Source organism: Ambystoma mexicanum, chromosome 1p (genome assembly GCF_040938575.1).
Source record: "Ambystoma mexicanum isolate Mex_15411 chromosome 1p, UKY_AmexF1_1, whole genome shotgun sequence".
Taxonomy (NCBI): domain Eukaryota; kingdom Metazoa; phylum Chordata; class Amphibia; order Caudata; family Ambystomatidae; genus Ambystoma; species Ambystoma mexicanum.
Window position 1 is genome coordinate 781,983,109 of NC_090921.1, and position 24,340 is coordinate 782,007,448.

The 24,340-nt window shown below is 47.8% G+C and overlaps 2 protein-coding genes across 10 annotated transcripts in view; one reads left to right on the plus strand and one right to left on the minus strand.

Moving 5' to 3' along the window:
• The window catches only part of CRTC2 (CREB regulated transcription coactivator 2), a 1,479,582-nt gene extending 1,475,812 nt beyond the window's left edge, over positions 1 to 3,770 (minus strand). For all 7 annotated transcript variants that reach the window (XM_069651423.1, XM_069651414.1, XM_069651405.1 and 4 more), the window contains exon 1: positions 3,648 to 3,770. The gene's annotated coding sequence lies outside the window, so the exon portion shown is untranslated. The remainder of the gene's footprint in view (positions 1 to 3,647) is intronic.
• Positions 3,771 to 3,894: 124 nt separating this feature from the next.
• The window catches only part of SLC39A1 (solute carrier family 39 member 1), a 191,780-nt gene continuing 171,334 nt past the window's right edge, over positions 3,895 to 24,340 (plus strand). For all 3 annotated transcript variants that reach the window (XM_069651484.1, XM_069651478.1, XM_069651493.1), the window contains exon 1: positions 3,895 to 4,022. The gene's annotated coding sequence lies outside the window, so the exon portion shown is untranslated. The remainder of the gene's footprint in view (positions 4,023 to 24,340) is intronic.

Genomic DNA, 24,340 nt, shown 5'->3' on the forward strand with positions numbered 1-24,340 from the left:
GCTCTCGTCGGATCCGAGATCCGGCTACACATCTGGTGCCGGGTCGCAGGATCCAGCCAGAGTCAGCCGCCGCAAACCCTAAATCCATGCTCTGCGCTCGGTTACTTAGGAGAAAAAAAAAGCAAAGAAAGCACCCGCGGCGGCACAGAGTGGGGGGGCGGAGCAGCTCATTGCCACCATGAGCGCTCTGATGGCTCCACCCCCCTACGTGTACACAGCAGGACTTTGATACAGGTCACAGCTGCAGGAAAAGCAAACCATCTTCCTCTGGTGACCCCGTGCAGGGTGCACAGGGTCACCAGAGGAAGCTACAGTCCTCAGCCACGACTCAGTTTATTTATACAATGTTTGCCGGATACATGGACCCGGATTATTCATGCAACAACATTGCATAAAAAAAAATATACAGGTAGCCATCAAACATTGCATGAATAAATAAGTACCGCTATTATCATTGAAACTATCCCACATGATGCAGCCACCCAACTGCTTTCAGAGGGGAGCTGCAGGAGCTGTGCCGGGTGTGGTTCAAGTAAAAGTAAACGTTGCTTATGAACAGAAATCAGCAGGTTTTAAAAATGCAGTTGCAGGACAATCCCTCGGTTTAAACCAGGATTTCCCCACAGATTATCTGCTCTTTCACCATTAGCTAGAGTAATTGATCCTTTAAATGATTCTTTAACAGTCTGCTTAAAATAATCCTCTGTATGAGCTCAGATCACATTGTAGACTAACATTGCTGTTGGTAGTTTAGGTGCACAGATGGATGGTATGGTTTGCTCCCTTGTGTGGGTCGGACTGGGCCGCAAAATTGTCTAGGGCACCAATGAAAATGTGGCCCATAGTTGTAAACAGCAATTCATTCCTTTTCTGACCATGTTTGAATAGTACCCAAGGGGGGAGCTTTTTTTTTTTATAAAAATGGATGCAAATTGTGCATTTTAAAGAATATTTACTCAGCAACACTGGTGAGTGGAAGACCCTGGGACCGCTTTGGGCCCTTCTTTAAATAATTAACAACCCCCAGCTGCCGACGTTCAGCCTTGTCCCCTCTTCCCCCGACCAGCTCCCCGTGTCTTTTCCCCCTCCTCTCACCCCACCCCCTGTGATTGGCCACCTGATTAGACAAATCTGAAATCCCCAAATCCCCAGAGCAGCCTTCTGCCCGGCAGCCCCTTCAGCTAAGGGCCCAAAAGCAAAGGGCGGCTCCTAGAGGTGTCAACAGGGGAAGCCAAAGAAGCCAGCAGCTAACAGACACCAACAAAAACTGTAAGTGTGGCATGGGTGGGGTGTAGAGCAGTTACTCTGCACCAGACGACCCCTGCCACTCTACCTTACCTTCCCATAGCATAGACTGCCATAGACTTAGCCCATGCATACTTAGAAAGTTGTGTGACCACCAGCCGGATATCAACCGTGACAGTGTTTGAAATGCTGCCTACACTGCAACCTAACATACTAGTCAATGTTAACAAGTGTCACACCTGGAGGGAATTGTGGATGTTGGCCTGCGTCGCATCTAGATAGGTAGTGAATATCGGCTTCTACCTACTTGGATAGAATTAGGAAGGCTTGGCATACACCATACTTGATAGAACTCCAATTGAAATGTTAGAAAGGTGAATGTTGGCATGCGCCGCACTGCTCTGCCTCCCATTTAGATGGGATTGTGAGTATCAGCAAGCAGCATACTCAGATGAAACTGCAAATGTTGGCATGTGCAACACTTAGACGTAATTCCTAACTTGGGCCTGCGTCGCATCTAGACAGATTTGTGAACGTTAGCATAGGTCACACCTAGATGGAACTTCAATGTTAGCATGTGCCATACTTGGAGAGAATTGTGAACATAATCCTTGCAGTATCTAGATAATATTGTGAATATTAGTGAGTGCCATACTTAGACTGAATTATGTAGGTCAGCAAGTGCTACACCTAGACAGAACTGAATGCTTGCGTGTTAAATGTCACATAACCCACTAACCAATGTAAACTCAAACTCCCTGCATACTTAAATATCACACAACCATCTCTCGCACAACAAGCTGCACGCACTTCACCACACTGCAACAACACAAGTCACACCAACAGCACACGTGGACTGACTCTGATCCAATACTCACACCAAAGCTCAGCACCCGGTGTCTACCGAGTTGAAGCTGCCAACAGTACACCACTCCTCTCACTATCCTACTCCCTCTCCACCTTGCTAACCCATCCCACCTTCTCATTTACAGATCCTCCAGAGCGCCTTGGGACCAATTCCGTTGGTGACGGTGCGCCATATAAGTACCGTTAACATAACACTGGTCAAAACTATTATTCGCATAGTGAAGTAACTCATCGCCAGTGCCATGGAAATGGTTTAAAGTGGAATTGATATATAGTTTGGAAAAAGAAGCAGCATGAAAGAAATTGCGGCGTTTTAAACTATTATTTTGGACATTTCCTTTGATCGGAGGTCAACTGCCAGCTCAACCCCGCCAAAGTCCGCATCTTTGGGCACCGCCCTTCAACTCCGCTCCCACCCTTGAGGGACCCCCCCCCCAACCAATTTTTTTCAATTTCCACCACTGGATGAGGGTGAAAATGGCGGCAGCCGAATCTGCCCTGAAATTCCCTCGGCATGTGCGGCACGGCCATAAATCACTTCTGTTTGGGGGTGGGTGAATCCGAGGATGGGGGATACCAGCCAATAAGACACACAAAGGTCCACTGCTGGTGCAACTAAAATCAAAATAGGAAAAACAAACCCATTTGTTCTCCCCCGTTCCCCTCCCTTGCCGCCGTGAAACACCTGTGTATGAGCTCGATGTAAATAAAAATATAATTAAATATACCTGGCACTTCTCCGAGATAAATAAGCACATTATACATGCGCAATAAAAAAATAAATACCTGCCCGTGTACGGCGTGGAGCGCTCCTGCCTCTGCGATCCTCACACGTGAAGACGTCATGACAACGTAACAGATACACGTCATTAAGCCGTAAAGGCATTTCAGAAAGTATCGGCAAACTTAAAAACAAACACAATGCTAGCGGGTCTCATAGGGACTTTACATGCGTGATTGATAATGAAAGCAATACAAGGCCTCCGTTTAGCCTTCTCTGCCACACATTGCAAAGGGGTAAATGAACAAGCCACCCCCCCAGGAGAAATAAATAACTGAACAGTTATGCTGGAAATTCGTACCCATATGCGTCTGTCTGCATGAGACACATATCCCCATCTGCTGCACATACGAAATCCTGCAACCCCCTTCCTCCAGCGGAGAGGATAACTGTTCACTGTACTGTTCACTGGTACAGTGTTAGTCCCATTGGGACGGGAGGAACGCACTGTGCCCATCCCCACTCCATAAAACACACGTCGCACATCTGCATGAGAAAACACCAAAACAAACTGAATCCACCTGTACTTTGTAGATCTCGACCCCCAAAATACACAATGCCCCCTCCCCAATATTGCCTCACCCCTGTGATGCACGTTACATATCTCAAAAAAACACCGAAATAACGAAAAAAAAACAGAATCCGCCTGTACTTTAAGTAAATCTCACCCGATGCACATTATAAACCACTAAAATACACAGAAATACCTCCTCCCCAATATTAACAATCAACATGAGATAATTTTAAGACTTACCAGAAACCAAATAACAATCAACTATACGAAATGTGCTTTGAAACGGAGGCATCACTCTCGCAAAGCCTTGCCTTCCAGCTCGTTGAAAAATGATGATGACGTGAACGTTGATACCCACGTGATGCAGAGCGACCCACGTGATGAAGTGGACATTGAAACCCACGTGATGCAGAGCAGCCCACGTGATGAAGAGGGCGTTTAAACCCACATGATGCAGAACAGCCCACGTAATGAAGTGGACGTTTAAACCCACGTGACGCAGACCAGCCCACGTGATGAAGTGGAGACGGATTGTTGCTATTGTCCGTTTCTCGAATTGGAACTAGAAAACTACCCTTTACAAAACGCCGATGTCTTGTTTTCAGGCCGCATCAGGTGAGTGCATGCGATCGAGCTCTTTTAGTGAATTTTATATGCATTTCTTTTAGCATCCATCAACTTAGACGTTCTTATCCCTTTGTTGTTATATTGTTAAGAGGATCCGTTTTGCAACCTCTTGGAATGCACGTTGAAGCTGTAATTCCTTGTGTTGCACTTATCACTTGTTGAAATTAAATATTGGAAGTACGTGATTTTCTAAACATCTGTTTTTGAAATTACACGGGGCAGCCTGTTGTTGGCATAGACACAGTAGCTGCTCCGAAGCTCATTTACGGTACGGTTCAGGCTCTGCAATGCCTGCAGAGGCAGTAACTGCTGTGCAGCTACTACACAGCCCCTGCTCTGGTGTAAGTGACTATATATGTATATATAATACCTGTGCCGGATAATGCTCACAGACGCAGTAACTGCTGTGCAGCTGCTACACAGTCCCTGCTCTGGTGTAAGTGACTATATATATATATATATATATATATATATATACCTGCGCCGGCCAATGCTTGCAGACGCAGTAACTGCTGTGCAGCTGCTACACAGACCCTGCTCTGGTGTAAGTGACTTTCACAAAGTGTTTTGTGTAGGGGTGATGGAGTTCTTTCTATGAATTGTTTGCCGATTCTTGTGGCGTAGTAGTTTTTTTAAAATAAAAGTTGTGCCTTGAGGACTGTTGCTTTGTACAGTTTCAGTTGTCTTTTGGTATTTTATTTAGTCTTGTCTGGTGTATAGTTCTCTCCATTTTGTGGTTGTTTTTTTGGTGTTTTTTTTTTTCAGTTCTTCTGTGAACCATTTTGCTGCCAGTTTTTTTGGTGGTGTTGCTTTGAATGTTTTAGCTGGTGCTAATTGGTCAATGGCCTTGGTGATCCAATTGTTGAGTGTGTCTTCTGTTGTATCTATGTTTGTATCGGTAGGATCTCTTTCACCTAGGTTGTCGTGGTGGGTTGATAGCATGGCAGCCTTGTCCGCTAGTTTTGTTGCAAAGTTGGGGTTGTAAGAAGATGGTCTATAGATCAGTAGGAATTGGATTGGTTGTTGAGTTCTATCTTGATTAGGAGGGATTCATAGTCTTCCGTGTTGTTTGTGATGATTCGAGATGCTCAGGTGTGTTTTTTGTGTATAATTGCTATTCCACCTCCTCTTCGGTTTTCTCTGTTGGCGTGCATTAATTTATGATTGTCGGGTATTGCTTCGTTCGCGATGGCTTTATAGTTGTCTGATAGCCAGGTTTCTATCCTTGTTCTGGTTTGGGTATTGTCCATGGTGGAGACCGGGATGGGATGGTTTATTAGTTGTCATCCGTTTGTCCTGGTTGGGTCTGTATTCGTGAAGCTTGTTGGCTGTCGGTTCATTGTTGCTGTGCTGTTTTTGTTTACCATGTTGTCGTATGTGGACAGGTAGCGAGCATTGTAGTCTATCTTTGCTCTGTTATTTGTATGTCTCCTTGGGCCATCTCAATGTTTGTCGAGTTTTTTGGGGTTGTGGGATCATGCTGGTCCGTGCCTTCCCGAGTGGTTTGGGATTTCTTATTATTTCTATTGTCTTTTCTGGCTTCTTTGTCTTTCTTGTGGCGAGGCATGGCATGGGTTGTCTTACTTAGTTGGCGTCCTCTTTCGATTGGTGTTTTTCATGGTCTTTTTGGTTTAGTCTTTGCTGTTTGTGGTTTGTTGTTGCTTGTATTTGGTAGGTTGTGGGTAGTTGATGGGATTTTGTGGTTCCGTTTGTTTATTGCTTCTTTCTTTTTTGGATTCTTTTCTTTTTGATTTTTTTTTTATCCTGGAGGTACTTTTCGTTATGGTTGTTGATTATTGGATTTTGTGCAAAGCAAACATGAATATTGTGTGAAGGAGTGCATGTGAATACTGGCATATATTGGTGCAGTCATGTTAGGGAGAATTCTCATTTCTGTGCTAATTCCCTTCAACCTTAGAGACCCACAGCTCTTTTGCTGGACTGTAGGACTTTTTGATTTTAACCCTGGAGTGACTGAGACCCTTTTACCACTGCATCATGTGTTTTGACCTTTGGATTATGTGTTTTCATTGTTTTGGGAGTCTGACAAACTCCATATGCATCTACTTTTTGTATGGTGACACACATCAACTTCAGTGCAGTGTCACTGAGAAATCCTTTAGGTTTCTCATAAGGTTTAAAATACCTTTTTTCTTGTGTGAACTAATGTTCCTAAGAATAGTGAAGTGAACATGACTTTACTTACCTTTTCTCTTTGTGGGTCCAGCACGCACCATTTTATGTGGAGTTCTGGGGGGTTACCTAGTAGCCCCTTATCCTACATTCTCACATTCTCATGTAAAATTTGTATGTTGCCCTCCCTAATTTTAAATGACTAGTGGCAGTGGTTTAATTTTTTCTACCACAGGCTGAACCCTCAGCTGCAGTATAGCACCCAGGAGTGACCATTTTATCAAAACGGCCTGGTCTTCTTTTTTTGCCATTTTCTGTTTGTGAGGTCTTTCTTGGGTTTTACTCTGTGCGTCAAACAGATTGAAGCCCTTTGTTTATCTTGCCGTTGACGCACTTCAGCCCTGAGTCCCGCCTCTGGCTCCAGTGTGTCTGGAAGAACAGGATGTGAGGGAGGGTCCCGAAACTCTCCTGTCCTTTCTCTAGGAATGCCTAAATGCAACCAGTCCTGAATGGCTGGCTGGCTGTCCTTTGAGGACAGCGACCCTGATTTGTGATTGACAGCCTAGGCTATGCATGAATGGGAGAAACCTGCTTAAAAGTCGAGGGTTTTGGGACTAGAGGCAGAGTCGAGCACTAGGAGAAACACCTGACGAAGAAACCGTGAACAAAGCTTGTTGCATCCTCCTGGACCTTTGAATTGCCCGGTGAAGCCCTACTGCTGTGCTGAAACTCCCTTTTCAGACAGAGAATCTCCGGAATGGACTTCTCACCTTGGGTTGGTGGGACCAACTAACCCAGAGACAAACTCCACTGGACCATCTTCCCTATCTTGCTGTACTTCTTCATTGCTGCAAGAACCAAGTGCCAGCGGTCGAGTAATCCGTAGTTGAGTGAAACGTCTGAAATCCGGCTAGAAGCTCCAGGAGTCTCCTAAGGACCCTCCAGAAGCAGGGCGACCAGAGCTAGAGTCCTCTCACCAGACCCAAGGAGTGAAGGAAGCCCAACCGGTACCAGAGATCCGCAACCGTGCTGTTTAATAAGCTCTGAAACCCTCAAAGTGCTGCTGAACCGAAAAGAGTCTGTAGCCGCCAACGACCTCCGAAGTACCTCCGCAGGAGCCCTACAGATGTCCTCCCTCTTGTCCCACGACAAAGGCTCAGGAATACGGGGTCTGCAACGCTGTAGCAGGACAGAAGCCAGCTGGACCACTCTTCTTCAAACCAGAGGTACAGTTTAGACTTAGGGTACTTACCTCACTGTCTTGTAGCCTTGCTTTTCTCAGTTGGGAATTGCAGTGGCTTACTTTTAAAGTTTATTCCAACTCTGTTTTCACAGCTTGCGACCCTACAAGTGATTTTTCTAACAAACTCTCTAACTTTGTGCAAGACATTTGATTCTAAGAAGTGCCTCAGCTCCATAGACTGTTTCAAATTGACTTTGGCTGTCCTGGGACCCTGCAGACTCTTCTAGCCCACTGACTTTGTTATGGTTTGTCCCTCATAGGTGGTAACTTGTTTTAGACTGTTGCTGCTGGGAAAGGCTTGTTTAGATTTCATTAGAAGATTTATTTGTCCTCACATATACTGAGAACCTGTTTAACCTTTTTCCTTCCTTAAACCTTTACTTTCTGCAACCTCAGAATCTGCAAGCGTGATATATAAATGCCATTACTGTCCTTGTGATTGAAGTCACCCCATGGTGTAGCAATTGTTTATGAAGCATATCCAAAGATTATCCACTAACTTGCTCTGATTCTGAAAAGTAATTTAAAAGTATATTTACACTGTTACATGAATTGCCTTTCTAAAGAACGCTTATTTAAAAAAATGTTAATTAAATAAATGACTATAAATGAAACCTTGAGTGTAAGTGTTACTTGGCTACTTGTATTTACAGATTTCATTTGTACAGCTCTACAGCTCAGTTATCCCTCTTGAGATAGGCCTGGCTGCTCAGTCACACTGCCAACCTGTGTAGTTCAGGCCTATACCAGAAGGTGGGCTTACAAGTGTTGTGTAGTCTCATATAGTGGGACAACACCAATTCTTACCTAACAAGTCAGCATGGAAATGTATTGATTGTGAGGGTGCTGGGTTCCTGCTTTTGACTGGGATGGCAAAGTATTCTCACCCAGGGGGTGCATGCTATGTTTATGCCTCTTTCTTCCACTTTGGCCCAACAAAGTCTCAGGCTTTATCCATGCCACATTGGGGATTGTGAGGGTGATGGGTGCCTGCTTTTGACTAGGATGGCAAAGGATTCTCACGGGTGCATGCTATGGTCAGGCCTCTGGATTCTACTTTGGCCCAACATAGTCTCAAGCTTTACACTTGCCACAGTGGGGATCATTCAGCATAAGTGCAACTAAGCAAAAGCAGAATGACAATCTGTATTGGTCCGCATATCATCCTACAAACTCTGATGTTCTGAAGTAATCAGAAAGTCATCCCCAAATCATCAAGAAGAAACATGTTTCATGGCAATGCTCTTGAAGTAATCAGCAGGTCATCCCAGAATCCTCCCCAAATCATCATTGACAAATGTGCAATCTCTTGAAGTGATCAGTAGGGCATCCTAAAAGCATCAGGAACAAAGAGTTTTCTAAAATGGGGATAATGTTAGCATATTCATTAAGTCATCCTAAGCTCATCCCCAAATCATCATCCACCATTCTGAGATATTTGCTGATGACTTTAACAGCGTGATGACGTCTGATGATGTGGGAATGACTTCTAGTGTAGTTCGATGATCATCAGATGACCCCAGGATGGTCTCTAGACCAGGGGTGCTTAAAGGCCCACAGGCAGTGCTCTGAGAATAAAGTGGGGTATGATGGATTTCGTTACAGGATCTTTTCCTCCATTTTGTCCCATACAGACGGCAACTATATAGAGGCTGTGATGTGGCTAGGGTGATTGCATCTGGGCCAGGCTTTTGCGATTATATTTGGGTGGGGCAAAGGTGGTCGGAAGGAGTGGTCTTGAGCTGTGATGCTAACATGGTCCATGTTATGATATGATATGGCATTTATAAAGCAGCTTTTTGGCTTACTGCACAAAAACCCAGACTCGCTTATAGTGGTAAGGTTCGCTTTAATGTGACAGGCCAAAGCTTACAAATAACCGCTTACCTGGCTCCATGGCGTTACAGACTAATAAAATATTTTAAACAACCAATTAATAATTCAACACTTTCATTTTCCCCAACAAATAAATAATTAAATAGTTCCACTTCCTCCCTAGCTATTCCTTGGTCCCTACCGTCTCCTTACCACTTCTCAATGCGTCCCGCTTTTTCGCCGGGGCCATGCCCCTCCAGGTTCAATATCTGTTCCCCCAGGGTAGCCCGTTTGTGCAAACAGCACCACCCCCCCATTGTGCTTCCCTCCCCCACATCTAAAGGGGCCATGCCCTCGGCAACAGAAAAACCCTCCACCGAGGTGCTCTTTCTGCCCCCCCCCCCATTTCTTTCTACTTCCAACTCCTTGCTATATCGCTCACCAACCAGGTCAAATCCGTCAGATAATAACTATTTCCGAAAACTGACAAGTGGACACCATGCTCTCTGAATATCATGAAACCTTCATAAACTATTTCTTTGTGGTCCAAAACTTTTACCGCCGCAGAGGCACAACATTTCTCCATCTCTGTTTATCCCCTTCCTTGCCCGCTTTATCGCTCCCTCACTATCTCGCTCCCCTCCAAACTCTCCACGGCAACAACTTAGTCCAAACTACGCATGCTTGAGGCCACATTTCTGGGACCCATAACAAATCCCGTTTCATTTTTTTAAGAAGAGCCACACCGGTATCTCTTAACAGGTAATTTTCCCCTGCATGAATGATCAGCCCCTCTGGAGACCCATAGCGTTCCCTCAACCCTGCCAACATAGGCAGTAGCTGATCCCAGCGAAGCCCCCCTAAACCGGACCATCTTACCAATACCTCTTTATAGCTGCAACCCAATTGCCTGTCAAAACCCCTTTTCTCTGCTTCCTTCCCCGCCCACTTAACAATCAAGTGGTCCATGATCCAAATCTGCGCCATCTCCCCCGGCCTCTGAGCAGCATCTGAAAAAGAAATTACAAAATCACTTACATATCGCAACCATCCTACCACATGCAACTCTCCTGAGATCATCTGAAAACTTCTTTCAAACGTCCCCTTTACCCAAGTCCCTGGCGTACCCTTTGTATCTCCCTGACTTCCAACGCCCCAAACTTTTCACCTTATCCTCCGATAAGCCCAGCCTCATACCTTCAGATGCTCCACCCATCCTAAATGAATGAGTTTCAAACTCTTCTGCCTTTTCCCCTACCGCTACCAGAACCTTTTGTAGCACCCCCAAAACTTACTGCCTCCCCATCCTCATGCTGAAAGACCAAACCTGTCCTCCCCACACAACGCACCTTCCAAACCAAACCTATCTGAACCGGGCACAAATCCTTGCTCCCCCGACCCAGCAAAACCCAGGAGCCTTTTCCTTTTTGATCTGTCTTAGACCTTCTTATCTTGATGTCCAAGCTTAACTCAGTGAAATGAACATCTTCCCAACGCACTCCACTTACCCCACTTCTTTCCCCCCACAAACCCTAAAGGCCCCAAAGAATAGCCAAGTAAAGCAAGTCGTAAACAAATCTCCTTCCCAGGCCTCCCAGCAAGTTAGTGACATCATCCCTTCTCCGCTCTTCCGTATCCCCCCCCTACCCTTCCAACTACGAGCTCCCCGATCCCCATGAAATCCTCCCAAGCTCTCCTGTATGCCTCCCTAGATGCAGAGGCAAGCAAACCTTCCACCAATGCAAGCGCTCTCAGCTTCCTATCTTCCACAGCTCCTCCGGAATCCGCTGCCCCTCCTGTTCTGGAGCCAATCCACGGAATCTTTGCCATTGAAAACGAGATAATGCATCAGCGATGCCATTATCCTTCCCCGGCACATGTGTTGCCTTAAACACCACGTTCCTTTCCATGCAACGCAGAACAAACTCATCAGTCTCGCCACCCTCTGATCCCTTGCTGACTGCCTGTTCACAACATGAACCACGCATTCGTTGTCAATTTTGAAATTCATTTTCCTGTTCTGCAACTCCTTCCTCCACAACTCCAATGCAACCAGCAGCAAAAAGAATTCAAGGAATGCTATGCTCCTTCCTTCCTTCCTTCCTTCCTTCAACCAGAGCGATGGCCACTTCTCCACGCACCACTTTCCTCTCCAAAACAAACCAAAACCTCCCGCACCCGCTGCATCTGAAAATATCTGCACTTCCCATGACACCGGATCTCCCTGCAACCACATGGACACCCCGTTAAAACTCTCCAAAAAAACGCAGACAAATCTTACAATCTTCCCGAACTGGATCTGTTACCCTTATCCGATGATGTGGGCACTTTGCTCCCGCCATAGACCGCGCCATGTTTCTACAAAAAGTCCGCCCTGGGGCCACCACCTTACATGCAAAATTCAAATGCCCCACCAATCTCTGCATTTCCACTAGCATCATCTTCCGGGTCCCCACTGCTTTCTCCAGCAATCCTACCAGTTTGCCCAACTTGTCGTGCAGCAAGCGTGAGGTCATGACCACTGAGTCCAATTCAATCCCTAAAAAGGTCAACACCACTGCCGGCCCCTCTGTTTTGTCCTCTGCTAAGGGCACACCCAACTCACCCATCAAGTCCTGAAACGTTTTTAGCATCTCCCCGCACTCCCTCTCTCTGTCTGCCCCGCTAATGAACAGAAAATCATCTAGGTAATGCAACACCTCTTTCCAACCGGAACTGTATAAAAAAAACCACTGTAAAAAGGAACTGAAACGCTCAAACAAGGCGCAGGAAATTGCGCAGCCCATTGGCGTTTTCGATGTAGATTTGGTCCTCAAATTGCATTCCCAGCAGCCAAAATCCTCCGGGTGCACTGGCAACAACCTGAAAGCCACCTTAATGTCACACTTGCCATGAAGGCCCCACACCCAGCTTTCCTCACCAAATCCACCGCCTGGTCCACACTTGCGTATACAACCCCGCACCCCTTCGGGGCAATGAAATCATTGACAGATGACCTCAGGCCGTGACAAGTAGTGTATCAATCTAAATTCCCCCGGGGCTTTCTTGGGTACAACATCCAGTGGGGATACCACTAAATCACCCGGCAAATCATCAAATGGCCCTACTATCCCTCCCGCTGCTGTCTCCTTGCCCAATTTCTCTCACCACCTCCACATTTTCCTTGGCCGACTTCAAATTTTCCGCCCACCACCGCACCCATGGCCCCTGGTAACCCAGCCTGAAACCATGACAAAAACCTTCTCCCAAAATCTGAGCCTCTTCCCTGTCTGGATAAAATTCCAACCGCTTCTCCAACACCTTTACTTTAATTGGCACCAAAGCCTTTCCCCACAACCCCTCTGCCGGATCCTCTCCCCCTCCCCCTCCCCCTGTCACCTTGTTGGAAACGCTGCGTGATTGGGTGCTTCCCTGCACATTTGCTACATTCATGTTTGAACCTACATAAGTTTCTTGTGCAGCCGTCCTTGTTAAATGCCCAACATGCCGCTGACGGCTGCTCTCTGCCTCCTCCCCCTGCCCCCTCGTGGGCGGGGTGACGAAGAAAGGGCCGGAAAGGCACAGGCAAACCACTCGCTGTGTGCATTGTCGGAGCAGGCCTTGTCGGTGCCATCCACTGCAGCCATAGATCCATGTCTATTTCCCCCCAGACCGCCTGGCTGTCCTCTGCCATCCTTGCTCTAAATTCTTCGTCGTAACGCACCCACGCAAAACCCCCACAACTTGTAAATGCCTTCCTAATCACATCCATGTATTTTAGCAGGGCCACGCATCGCTCACACACCAAGGCTCCAATAGCCTGTACACCAATCTCTCTCCTTACCCCTTGCAATCCAGACCCTTCATTTCCTACCCCTGTTCTCGTGTCCCCCCTCTGCCATGCAGTTGACCAGTCCCTTTCCCGCTCATCTCTTTCCATCCTGCCATCGCCCGTATGCGGCCTGGTCTCCACGCCGATGCTCCTCATCTCTTTTCTTATTGGGCTCCTGCTGCAGGAACAAAACATGTCAGCAGTCTCACCCAGCCAATTATTCCCCCGACCTCTTGCCCCCAACCCCCTTGCTCCTGTCTTTCACAATCTCACCTAAAACCTCTTCTCTCCTTCCCCCTCCTCCTTACCGCCCCTTAACCTTCATCCTCCCACTGCCCCACATATTCCTCCATCCCAACTTCATCACCCCTGAAATACCATTGCTGATGCGAGCTCATGCTCGGGTTGAGTAGATCCTCTTCTTGTGAGCCCGGGGTGTCTTCCCCGCTACTCCTTTGGCGTCTTCTCGGCGGGGCCGCAGAAGCCCCTTCCTGGTCCTCTTCTCTCGGGCGAGGTGTGCTCTCCTCCACCCTGTGGTCCTCATCGCTAGGGGCCATGCTGCGCCCTCTAGACTGTCCTCGCGCCGACCGAGGAGGGGCCATTCCTAAACACTCTCCATATTCATCCTCTGGAACAGCGGGGGCTGCTCTGCGCCCTCCGCCCGAAATCCTGCTAGCCGGCGGGGCGGTCCGCGCCCCTCCCTAACCTCACTAATTGATGGGGACCACTCCTTCTCCCACCTGCACTCTTCCGCAGGTATTTACCCCCCTTCCCCCTCTGCCCTGTCACCCCAATCTGTGCCCCATCACCGCCACCGTCGTGGCCCCCTTGACCTACCCCTTTTTGGACACTCCTAACATCCCCTACCTCCCCTTGGTCATTACTAATCACATCCCTATCTGACTCCCCACCCAAATGCATTTCTCCCCTGGATGCTCTCCTGTCAATCTCCCTCCTCATTTTTCTGCCCCTGGATTCCCATACCTCCCCTCTACCAGCCGCAAGGGTGCAAGCCACCACTGCTGCGAGAGCCCCATCTGCCGCTGCTCTATGCTGCAGCCTACCCCCACCTACCTCCCCTTCTCCCGTGACCTCAACCACCGCCCCTTCCATTTGGGCCTTAGATGCCCTGCTAATAATTTCTAGGGCCTCCCTCAGAGCCCTGGCATGCACCACTCCCTTCTTACTAGCTCCCTGGCCCACCATGGTGCACCAAGCAATATGGCTGTGCACTAAAATATGCCCCTGAACTGATCACCTAGCTGCACTAAACCCCCGAACCAGAACCTACCCGTGGACAACTTACCCTAAAATGAAATGCCCTGGGGAAAAAGGGGGGGGGGCGCCCCAAGTATATAGCCCTTTTAATGTAGAATTAAAAAAACTCCTCTTATATCAATAATGTGTTTTTTTTTTTTTTTCTTTTTTTTTTTTTAACAAACTGCTATCCTACCAAGTAACCCCTTCACTGGCACCCAAAATACCAAATAACCCCAAAACCAGGCTGCACTGAACAAAAGGAGGCACAGAAGCGTCAGAAAAAACACTGCCCACTAGCTGCGCACAGCTTTGACCGAACACACAAATATAGTGCGGTCCCTTTAAGGGATCTGCACTGCCACCTGTGTACAAAGCCTGCTAATGCACCACGTAGCAGACCGAACCAGGAAGATACCGACCAACCAGCCCAAGCGGGCGCTGCAGCAGGTGCGGGATGGCCCCGGCGCGGCTCTCAACACACTTGGCCCATTCCCCGGAGCGCGTGGACCCGCGGCCACCTCCCCACCCAGGAACACACAACGCCGAGCTGGGACTGGAAACCCTGCTCCACCAACAGCCAGATAATGCGACGACCTCTGCTACCTCCCCAACCCTAAACACACCACAGGCAGCGACGGGAAATGGGAATACTGCTCCTCGCCGACTGCTGCTATATGAGGACACCGACGGCTCCTGTAAGGGGGGTACCTTATCTACGGTACCCCTGGCTATTTGATAATTATTTTTTCTTTTTTAAATATATATCCCTAACTGTACCTAACCTCCCCCTTTTACTAACAAAAACCCCTACCTCACCTCAGCTAACCTCAACGCTAGGCCGAGCTGCTGAGCCGGCGACCAGGACTGCTCTATCTTACGTCCCAGCCTTCGCCTGCTCCAGAACCTTCCCTGACCCTTTAAATGCCCCCCAGGGGGTGCTCTATGTGCACCCCATCTCGCTGGCCTGTGCAGCGCCAAAAATTACCCCGGCGGGAAACTGTTCGCGTTCCTCCCAGCTCCCCCCATACACAAGTGTCTCAAGGCACAACGCAACAAGGGAGGGGGAGACAGAGGGATGACAGAGACAGCGATCCTACTAGGCAGAGTGTCATTCAGATCGCGCAAGTGCAAAGTGCGGAGTGGGAGGTGGGAAGGGGACAGTGCAGTACATGAGGTAATAGAATAAATAACAATAAGAAGTAAGGCCAGCTGGTTAGTAAGTGCAGGGGTAAGTGCAGACATCATTAGGTGTCAGGTGCTGGTGGGGGACTGTAGGGATACAGAAAACAGTCCCAAGTGCGGGGTTGCCAGGGAGGCAGTGCAGGTGTGGGACTGGTGGGCGAGGGGACCTGGGCCCGAGATCAGAGGGTGGCCAGGTAACCAGTACAGTTTATCCAGAAATTCAGCAGGGAGAGGAGGAGATATATGATATGGCATTTGTAACGTGCCTATACACAAGTGTTTCAAGGCGCGACGAGGCAGGGGGGGGGGGGACAAGGGGAGACAGACAACGATCCTACTAGGCCAAGTGTCATTCAGATTGCGCAAGTGCAAGGATAGGGGGGACTGGGAAAAGTGCAAGGGGAAGGGGAGAGGGGAAAGTGCAGTACATGGCTAGTAGAAAAAACAGATAAATAATAGGGCCAGCTGGTGGCAAGTGCAAGGTAAGTGCCGGGAGAAGGGGCTGTAGGATACAGAGACAGTCCCGAAGTGCAGGTAGGCAGTGCAGGGAAGTGTGGCTGGGCCAAGGACCGAGATCGGTGAGTGGCCCAGTTGCAGATTCAGTGCAGGTTCAGTGATTTTAGCAGGGGAAAGAGGGAGAGAAAGCAGAGGCAAAGAGGAAGGTTTTGAGGTGCTTCCGGAACCGGAGATGGTTCTCCTCAAGTTTGAGGGAGGCAGGAGGGCTGTTCCAGAGGGAGGCCCCTGCTGCGGAGAGAGATCTACCCCCAGCTCGTTGCTTGAAGCGGCTGACCCTGAGGTAATTGGAGGTGGATGAGCGAAGAGCTCGAGAAGGAAGATATTTAGGAAGAGAGAGTTGAAGGTATTTTGGCCCAAGGCCCCAGAAGGCCTTGTGGACAATGCAAAGGGTTTTGAACTTGATCCTCGCAGCCACTGGGAGCCAGTGTAGTGATTTCAGTCCTGGAGAGATACGGTCCCTGGGCTTGAGGCCAAGGACAAGTCTCGCAGTCCTGTTCTGGATGAGTTGTAAAGGGCGGAGAGTAGAGGCAGGAAGATTTAGATAGAGGCTGTTACAGTAGTCCAGCTTTGAGAGAACCAGGGCTCTGGAGACAGTGAGCTTCTGGGGGAAGGAGAGGAAAGGAAGGATACCTCTGAGGAGGAGTAGCTGGTAGTGTGACTTCTTAGAGATGTCAGATATGTGAGGAGAGAAAGAGAGTGTGGAGTCGAAGATGACCAGAGGTTTTTTGCCTTGCAGGAAGGGGGCCAAGGGAGGCCGGCCAGAGAGCTGCAGGGAAGGAGGGAGTGGGTGTGCCTATAAGTAGAATCTCAGTCTTACTGGCATTAAGGCAGAGGTCGTTGGTGGCGCACCATTCCTGGATAGCAGAAAGACAGTCAGATGAGGGAAGGGGTAGAGGAGGCCGAGGGTAGCCTGAAAATGAGCTGGGTATCATCCGCGTAGCACTGAACGTTGGGGCAGAGAGCGGCGATGCGGTGAGCAAGAAGTGCCAGATACTGGTTGAACAGCCAGGGGGAGAGGTTAGATCCCTGGGGGACACCACAGGTAGAGAAAAAGATGTCAGAGAGGAAGGAACCCAATTGGACCTGGGAAGGTCGATTGGAGAGGAAGGAGGTCGGCCACGCCAGAGCCTGACCAGTGATACCCAGGTTATCACGGAGACGGTTGAGCAGGATGGTGTGGTTGACAATGTCAAAGGCAGAAGAGAGGTCGAGCAAAATGAGAACACAAGGGGTGTTAGAGTCAAGGTTTGAGAGCAGGTCCTCACGGATGTTCAGGAGAGCAGTTTCCGTGCTTCTGGCAGCTCTGAAGCCAGACTGATGGTCATGAAGACTACCAACAGATTCAGCATGGAGATTAAGCTAGGAGATGGCCAGTTTCTCCAGGAGCTTGCCCAGGAAGGGAGTGATAGAGATTGGGCGATAGTTAGCTGGGCAGCAGGGGTCGGAAGAGGGTTTCTTAAGAAGGGGGTGCACGAGAGAGTGCTTGAGGGGGGATGGGAAGACTCCAGAGGCGAAGGAGTGATTGCAGAAGTCAGCCAGGGAAGGAGCCAGGGCGTCAATGTGGTCCTAGATAGTTTTGGAGGAACAGGGGTGGACCTGTTTTGACGAGACTTTCATAGATTGGACTTGTCTCGAAACCTTGTCAGCAGAAAAAAGGGGAAAGGCAGAGAAGGAGGGAGGAGGGGTGGCTGCAGAAGGGCCAGAGGGAGAGCAGGGAATAGAGGGGGGGAGGTGATAGGAGGAGAGTGAGGACAGGATGTCCTGAGTTTTTGAAATGAAGTGAGAGGCCAGTGCCGTGCAGAGGGCCTGGGAGGGGACAGGAGAGGTGGAGACTGCAGCAGGGTTGGCCAGCTCCTTGCAGATTTTAAAGAGTTCGGCCGAATTGTTATATGCCGCAGAGATGCGGGCTTGGATAAGGGCTCTAACGGAGAGCCGGTATTGCCTTTGGAGCAGGGGGCAGGCCAGTTTGTCAGAGGATGAACATGAAGCACGCCATTTCCTCTCTGCCAGAGAAAGCAGATGCAAAGAGGAAGGTTTTGAGGTGCTTCCGGAACTGAAGATGGTTCTCCTCAAGTTTCTGGGGGGCAGGGAGGCTGTTCCAGAGGGAGGCTCCAGCTGAGGAAAGAGATCTCCCACCAACTCGTTGCTTGGAGAAGCGACTGACCCTGAGGGAGTTGGAGGCGGATGAGTGAAGAGCTTGAGAAGGAAGATATTTAGGAAGAGAGAGTTGAAGGTATTGAGGCCCCTGGCCCCAGAAGGCCTTGTGGACAATGCAGATGGTTTTAAACTTAATCCTTGCAGCCACTGGAAGTCAGTGTAGAGATTTCCGTCCTGGAGAGAGACGATCCCTGGGCTTGAGGCCAAGGACAAGTCTTGGAGTTCTGTTCTGGATGAGTTGCAGAGGGCGGAGCGTAGAAGCAGGCAGATTAAGAAGGAGGCTGTTGCAGTAGTCCAGCCTAGAGAGAACCAGAGCTCTGGAGACAGTGAGCTTCTGGGGGAAGGAGAGGAAAGGAAGAATACCTCTAAGGGGAGGTGCAGCTGGTAGTGAGATTGCCTAGAGACATCAGAGATGTGAGGAGAGAAGGAGAGTGTGGAGTCGAAGATGACCCCGAGGTTTTTAGCCTCGCAGGTGGGAGCAGGAAGAGGGCCAAGAGGCCGGCCAGAGAGTGACAGGAAAGGAGGGAGCGGGTGTGCCGATGAGGAGAATCTCAGTCTTGCTGGCATTAAGGCAGAGCTCATTGGCGGTACACCACTCCTGGATAACAGACAAACAGTCCGAGATGAGAGACGAAGAAGAGGTGGCCGAAGGTAGAAGGAAAATGAGCTGAGTGTCGTCCGCATAGCACTGGAAGTTGGGGCAGAGAGCGGCAATGCGGTAGGCAAGAAGTGCCAGGTATTGGTTGAATAGCCAGGGTGAGAGGTTAGACCTCTGGGGGACACCGCAGGTAGAGATAAAGATAGAGGAGAGAAAGGACCCAAGTTGGACCTGGGAGGGTCGATCAGAGAGGAAAGAAGTCCGCAACGCCAGGGCCTGACCGGTGATACCCAGGTTATCACAGAGATGGTTTAGCATAATGGCATGGTTGACCGTGTCAAAGGCAGAAGAGAAGAACAAGCAAGATGAGGACACAGGGGGTGTTGGAATCAAGGTTTGAGAGCAGGTCTTCATGGATGTTCAAGAGAGCAGTTTCTCTTTTATTTCAGTAATGTGTATACAATGATGGAGTTTTTTATCTTTGCGTTCTAGGACTTGTAGTCCTGTGATTTATAATGTTAAAAGCAAAACTGCACGTTTCAGACGGCAAGTTTCAGAAAGAATGGGACTGAATGAGCATCTCTTGACAGACATGGTGCACACATGGTGGGGAGGAGGCCTGATGATGCTGTAGACTGAGGCAAAGGGATGTTTGGAGAGTGCTATGCAGAGAGGCTATAGAGCAGGGGTCTCCAACCTTTTTGTTAGCAAGAGCTACTGTTCGTTGAGGGCCAATAGGCGGGCGCTACTGGTGAGAACTATCAGGGTGCGGGATGCTCGTAAGCATGGGAATTTGTACCAACATATTTGTGGGCCTTTTTATTTCCTCTTTATACCAAAGGAAAAACATATATGCATTTTCTGTTCTGTTAAGAACTTTAAAAACAGCTTTATTTCATTTTTGTTTTATTAGTAGCTGTCTCATAAAAAGACCATCGGAAAGTAGAAACGCGATCAAAGCACTTGGTGTGAAGTCTGACACTGCATGCTATTCACCAGTACAATGTAATCTGGTGCGTAACAATATAATCTGGTGTGTGACAAAGCAACATTATACTGCTACCGCTGCTACTACATTAGTGCCTTGACCCATCGCCTGTAGATTCTGAGGGCTCCAAAAAACCATGAAAATGGCAGCCGCATAGAAAAGAGTTTTTCGTTCCCCTTTGAGACAGAGCTCTAAAGGGCATTAGCAACTTCAGTGACTGGCAGCAGGGGCGGAATTGCATGTTGGTGCTGTCGCATTCCACCTGATATATATATACTCGATGAAACTAGCTCACTATCAGATCAAGTGATATGGGACTGAGGGGAGGGCCAGCGTAACAATAATTCTAGCTGTCAACATGGGGGTTATTAATAGGAGTATGAGGGTACACCATTTTGTCCCTCAAACCAGCCCAGGCTGAGGTAAAATTATTTGCCCAGGATCACATTATGGCTAAACGGTGAAGCAGGAATCTTAACCAACTGCACAATGTAAACATTTGACCACACATCTTCCAATCTTGGTACAAATATTTAAGTTTTGGATTTCAAGTATGACAATAATACTGTCATACAATTTACTTGCAAAATATACAAATTGCAGCAACCTGACACGTAGATAAATATATTATACAGTTAAAACATCCAACTTTTAATGACAATGTATTGAACTAAAACGATGAACGTTTCTTTCGCAGTGCAATTGCCTTAAAATTCATATGGGTGCAAGTCCGTTGCTCTTAAAATCGCTAAACCAAGTAAAATCAGTTGACGCCATTAACAATTAGATGTTACAGTAAAAACAAAAACCGAAGAAAAGGTTAAAATGTCATTATATAATAGCCCATTATACAGTATTATTTTGTAAATTCAGTGATTTTTATAAAACAAACTACAGCAATTACAGTGGAAGCTGTCCGCTCAGCCAAACATGAGTGCCAAAATCGCCCAGTTCCAACAAATGAAATTGTTAACAAATGTTTCTCAAAATAAAGCAGCCGAGCACCCCCCAGAGACGTGCATTGTTACCCAGTGCCTGAGAGATGCCTATGAACCTGGTGCATTACAGAAACGACATGTAACCTGTTCGGAGGAGATAATAACATATCTGGCAAGGATTTGCTTGGTGCGCAACAGGTTCCATCGAAATCGTAGAAAGATGGCCCTCATTAATTTGTCTGGATAGATGCTTAGAAAAGGTGCTGTGATTCCCAGCTTTTTATGGTCGGTGCACACATGACTCAGTAAAGGATAAGCATGCATAGATTCCATTGTTTTGATCCAATCATAGTTGTACAAAGATGCTTTAACCTTAGCTGGAGTATGCACTAAATCTACAATGGAACAAATAATGGCATCTAAAGTAGTAATGCACATTTCTGAGATCAAACTTATCCAGGCACATCCTTGAACCTGAAAGATTTTGTTAAAATCTACAAACAGAGATCCCTCAATCGGACATAATATCTTCCGGAGTACCAATAGAATTCTCCAATCTGATCTTGCCTGTAATGATGCAATACCAAGTTCATACCGTATGGCAATGATTGGTAGAGAATTCGGAAGTCTTAATGATATTTGCCATAAGAGTGCCTCAAGAGCCGATATGCAATTCATCACACTGGGAGGATAGGTTATAATGCCATAAGAGTAGTTTTGGCATAAGTCTGCCCTCATGAAACTCTGGTTTCATGGAGAATTTGCAATATTTTTGATCAACTAATTGGTAGGAGAGGAGGAGAGAGCGTGAACACTATCTTTAAACCACAGTTTCAAATTCCCTATAGAACCCTTTGAATGAATCAGAAAGTCTATGTAGGTCATTGAAGTTACAGTATTGATATTTACATCTCTTATCTTCCAGCGGTATGAGCTCTTGGTCCTAAGTTTGTAGAATTGAATCACCTTTGTCTTTTCGGGATTGACACTCGAGGAGTGAGCTTCAATATAGCTAACAAAGGAATGTATTAGGCGCTGAAGACCAACTGCAGTACAATCAAATAAGAAATCATCGGCGTACACCAGGGATCGTGGTCTTAGTTCATACAATTTAGGTGAAACAAATGTTGCAGTCATCAATGTCTGCAAGATATAGGTTAAATAGGAGGCAAGTAAGCACCGCTACCTCACCCCACACGCAGTGGGGCTATTTCTGGAAAGACCACCAGTGTGATTCAGACGAACCTGTATGTTGGTAGCGGTTTAAGGAGACCAGAAGAGATGCCCCAGGTTTGAAGCTTTAGCCAGAGGTTGTTGCGATCAACTGCATCAAAGTCCCTCCCTAAGCCAAGTGTTGTAAGCAGTTCACCAGGATCTGGGTTGTTTTATCGCGAACGATTTGTTTGCGGGTGAACTGACCACAGTGTAATTGCTTAGGTCCCCATTTTGAACGTTCATAAATGGGGAGGATGGGGGGGTGAAGCAATTTTTGCCCCCCCCCCCCCCCCCCCGCTAATGTTTAGGATGCGGGGGACACATCCGCACCCACGAAACCCTAAAATACCGAACATGGTGAGTGGGGGACACCCCCGCTGCCCCTGCTCCTCATGTTCAATATTAAAGGCCACGAACAAAGTGGTAACACCCAATGTAATCCAAACGTCCATACGGACAGTTTGATTTGATCAAATTGGGTGTTACTGTTCACCATAAGACCATTTAGAGACATCCCTAAATAGCGCCTAAATCCGGTTTGCCACTTATCCAATACCTGAGAGTCAACAATCCACGACTCAAGATGGTTCAGTAGTACAGAGGCAAATGCATTACTTTCTGCATCTTGGATTGCAATTGGTCGGTAATTCAGTGGATATGTTCTTTCACCTCTTTTATACATCGTAATACCAGGGCAGAAGACCATGAGGCTGGCAACTCACCAGTGATGACTATATTTTGAAATGGACAAGACACTGCATCAGCCCAAAGATTCGGGTCACTCCTAAACAGAAAGTTGGAATGCCCACTCGGACCTGGGGCACGAGAAGAACTAAGATGCAATATGGCCCGATATACCACCTCTGGCCCAAAATCATTGGGTTCAAGCAGATGGGACTATTGTCTAATAGAAGCATTGTACCTAGCTCATGTTCATCTTTAACAGAGAATAAACAGCTTTAAAGTGAGCAGTATCGGTTGCATGCTGGGTTGTGACAGATCATTGTTCAATCTCCAGAATGCTCTGGAGTCCTTATTCCTTGGCTAATTTAGCATCACTTCGGAGTCAACCTGTAGTCCTTATTTTTTTCCAGTGTATTCCACGTACAATGTTTGTAGAACGGACTAATCTTGCTGATGAGCAGTTGAGCCACATCCAGGGCCCGATTGAGAACTAAGACGTCTTATGCTCTTTCTCGTATCCCTTCTTATCATATTTACTTACTTTAAAAGTAGGTTTAAAAATAAGTAAATGCACTGCTCTCCAAGGTGACAAATGTGACGGCTTTTTGCTTTCGGAGCCCGTGCTGGGCCTCACAGCATAGTTGGGACTGCTGCCTCAAAGTGGGAGGGCTTCAGCCCTCCCAAGCCTGGCACAGCCCATGTTTCACAGCCCCTTCTAGACTATCTCTGCATTGCTCTTGCCAGACTCCATGCTCACTGGCTTCTCTTCACTGTCTGAGACCCACTCCCCGTTTCCCCTCCAGACTCCAGTTTCACAGCCCCGCCAGACCTCCTGGTGGCTCGCCCGAGGCATTCCAGTCACTCCCTCCCAGACCAACCCCTCACTGTGTATCACAACTGCCCCCTCCCACTGCCTTTTCCCTTCAAAGTAAACTCATTTTCTTTCACAGGAATCAGCTGGGCTCCGAGCAAGCACTGAGACACTTGCAGCGTTTCTGGCTCTGCAGGCAGACAGCACAGTACTGAACTACCAAACAGAATTGTTTTGCAATCAGCAGAGCCTTTCACATGAGATATCGCCAGCTGAAAGACTAAAACAGCACCAGTTACCTAGCAAATTGCGTCCACGTAAAAATCAGTAATGTGTTTCTATCCAAGAGTTATGCTTGCTTGACATGCAAAAAAAGGTTTGCTTATGTCTGTAGTAAAATCTTAACATTCCGAAAAATGAGCTGGAAGTTTGTGACTGTCTCCATACCGAACAGAGTTTATGACTATGTGTTTTTGGTGAGTTGCTTAAAGAAGTGTTAAATAGATGTTTCAGGCTTGCCTTATTTTGCATTCTGGGACTTCTAGTTTTCCTTTCAGTATGTCAAAAATAGAGCTACAATGATACTCTTTTAGCTTAACATGTTTCTGTAAGTATTGCGCCTCTCTTCGGAGGAAGGGAAGTCCACCACCCTTGACTCTGACAAATTTGGCACCTTTGTAGCTTCATTAATGGTGATCTCTCGTGCCATAAGTAAAGGTGGGAATTTGAGCTAGTTGATAAGGGGTAACCCTGATCGACATGCCCATACCTGTAATGAGGAAATGCAGAGGCGGCCTGAGGGTCGCGCCGACTGCCCGGGGCGCGCTGACATTTGCCCCCCTCCCCCCAGCCATGTCAGTTTGGGGGGGGGGGGGTCTTTCAAGGTTTCTCCCCCAAGCTGGCGTGGTGGGAGAAGGCGTGGTGGGAGAAGGCGTGGTGGGAGAAGGCGTGGCAG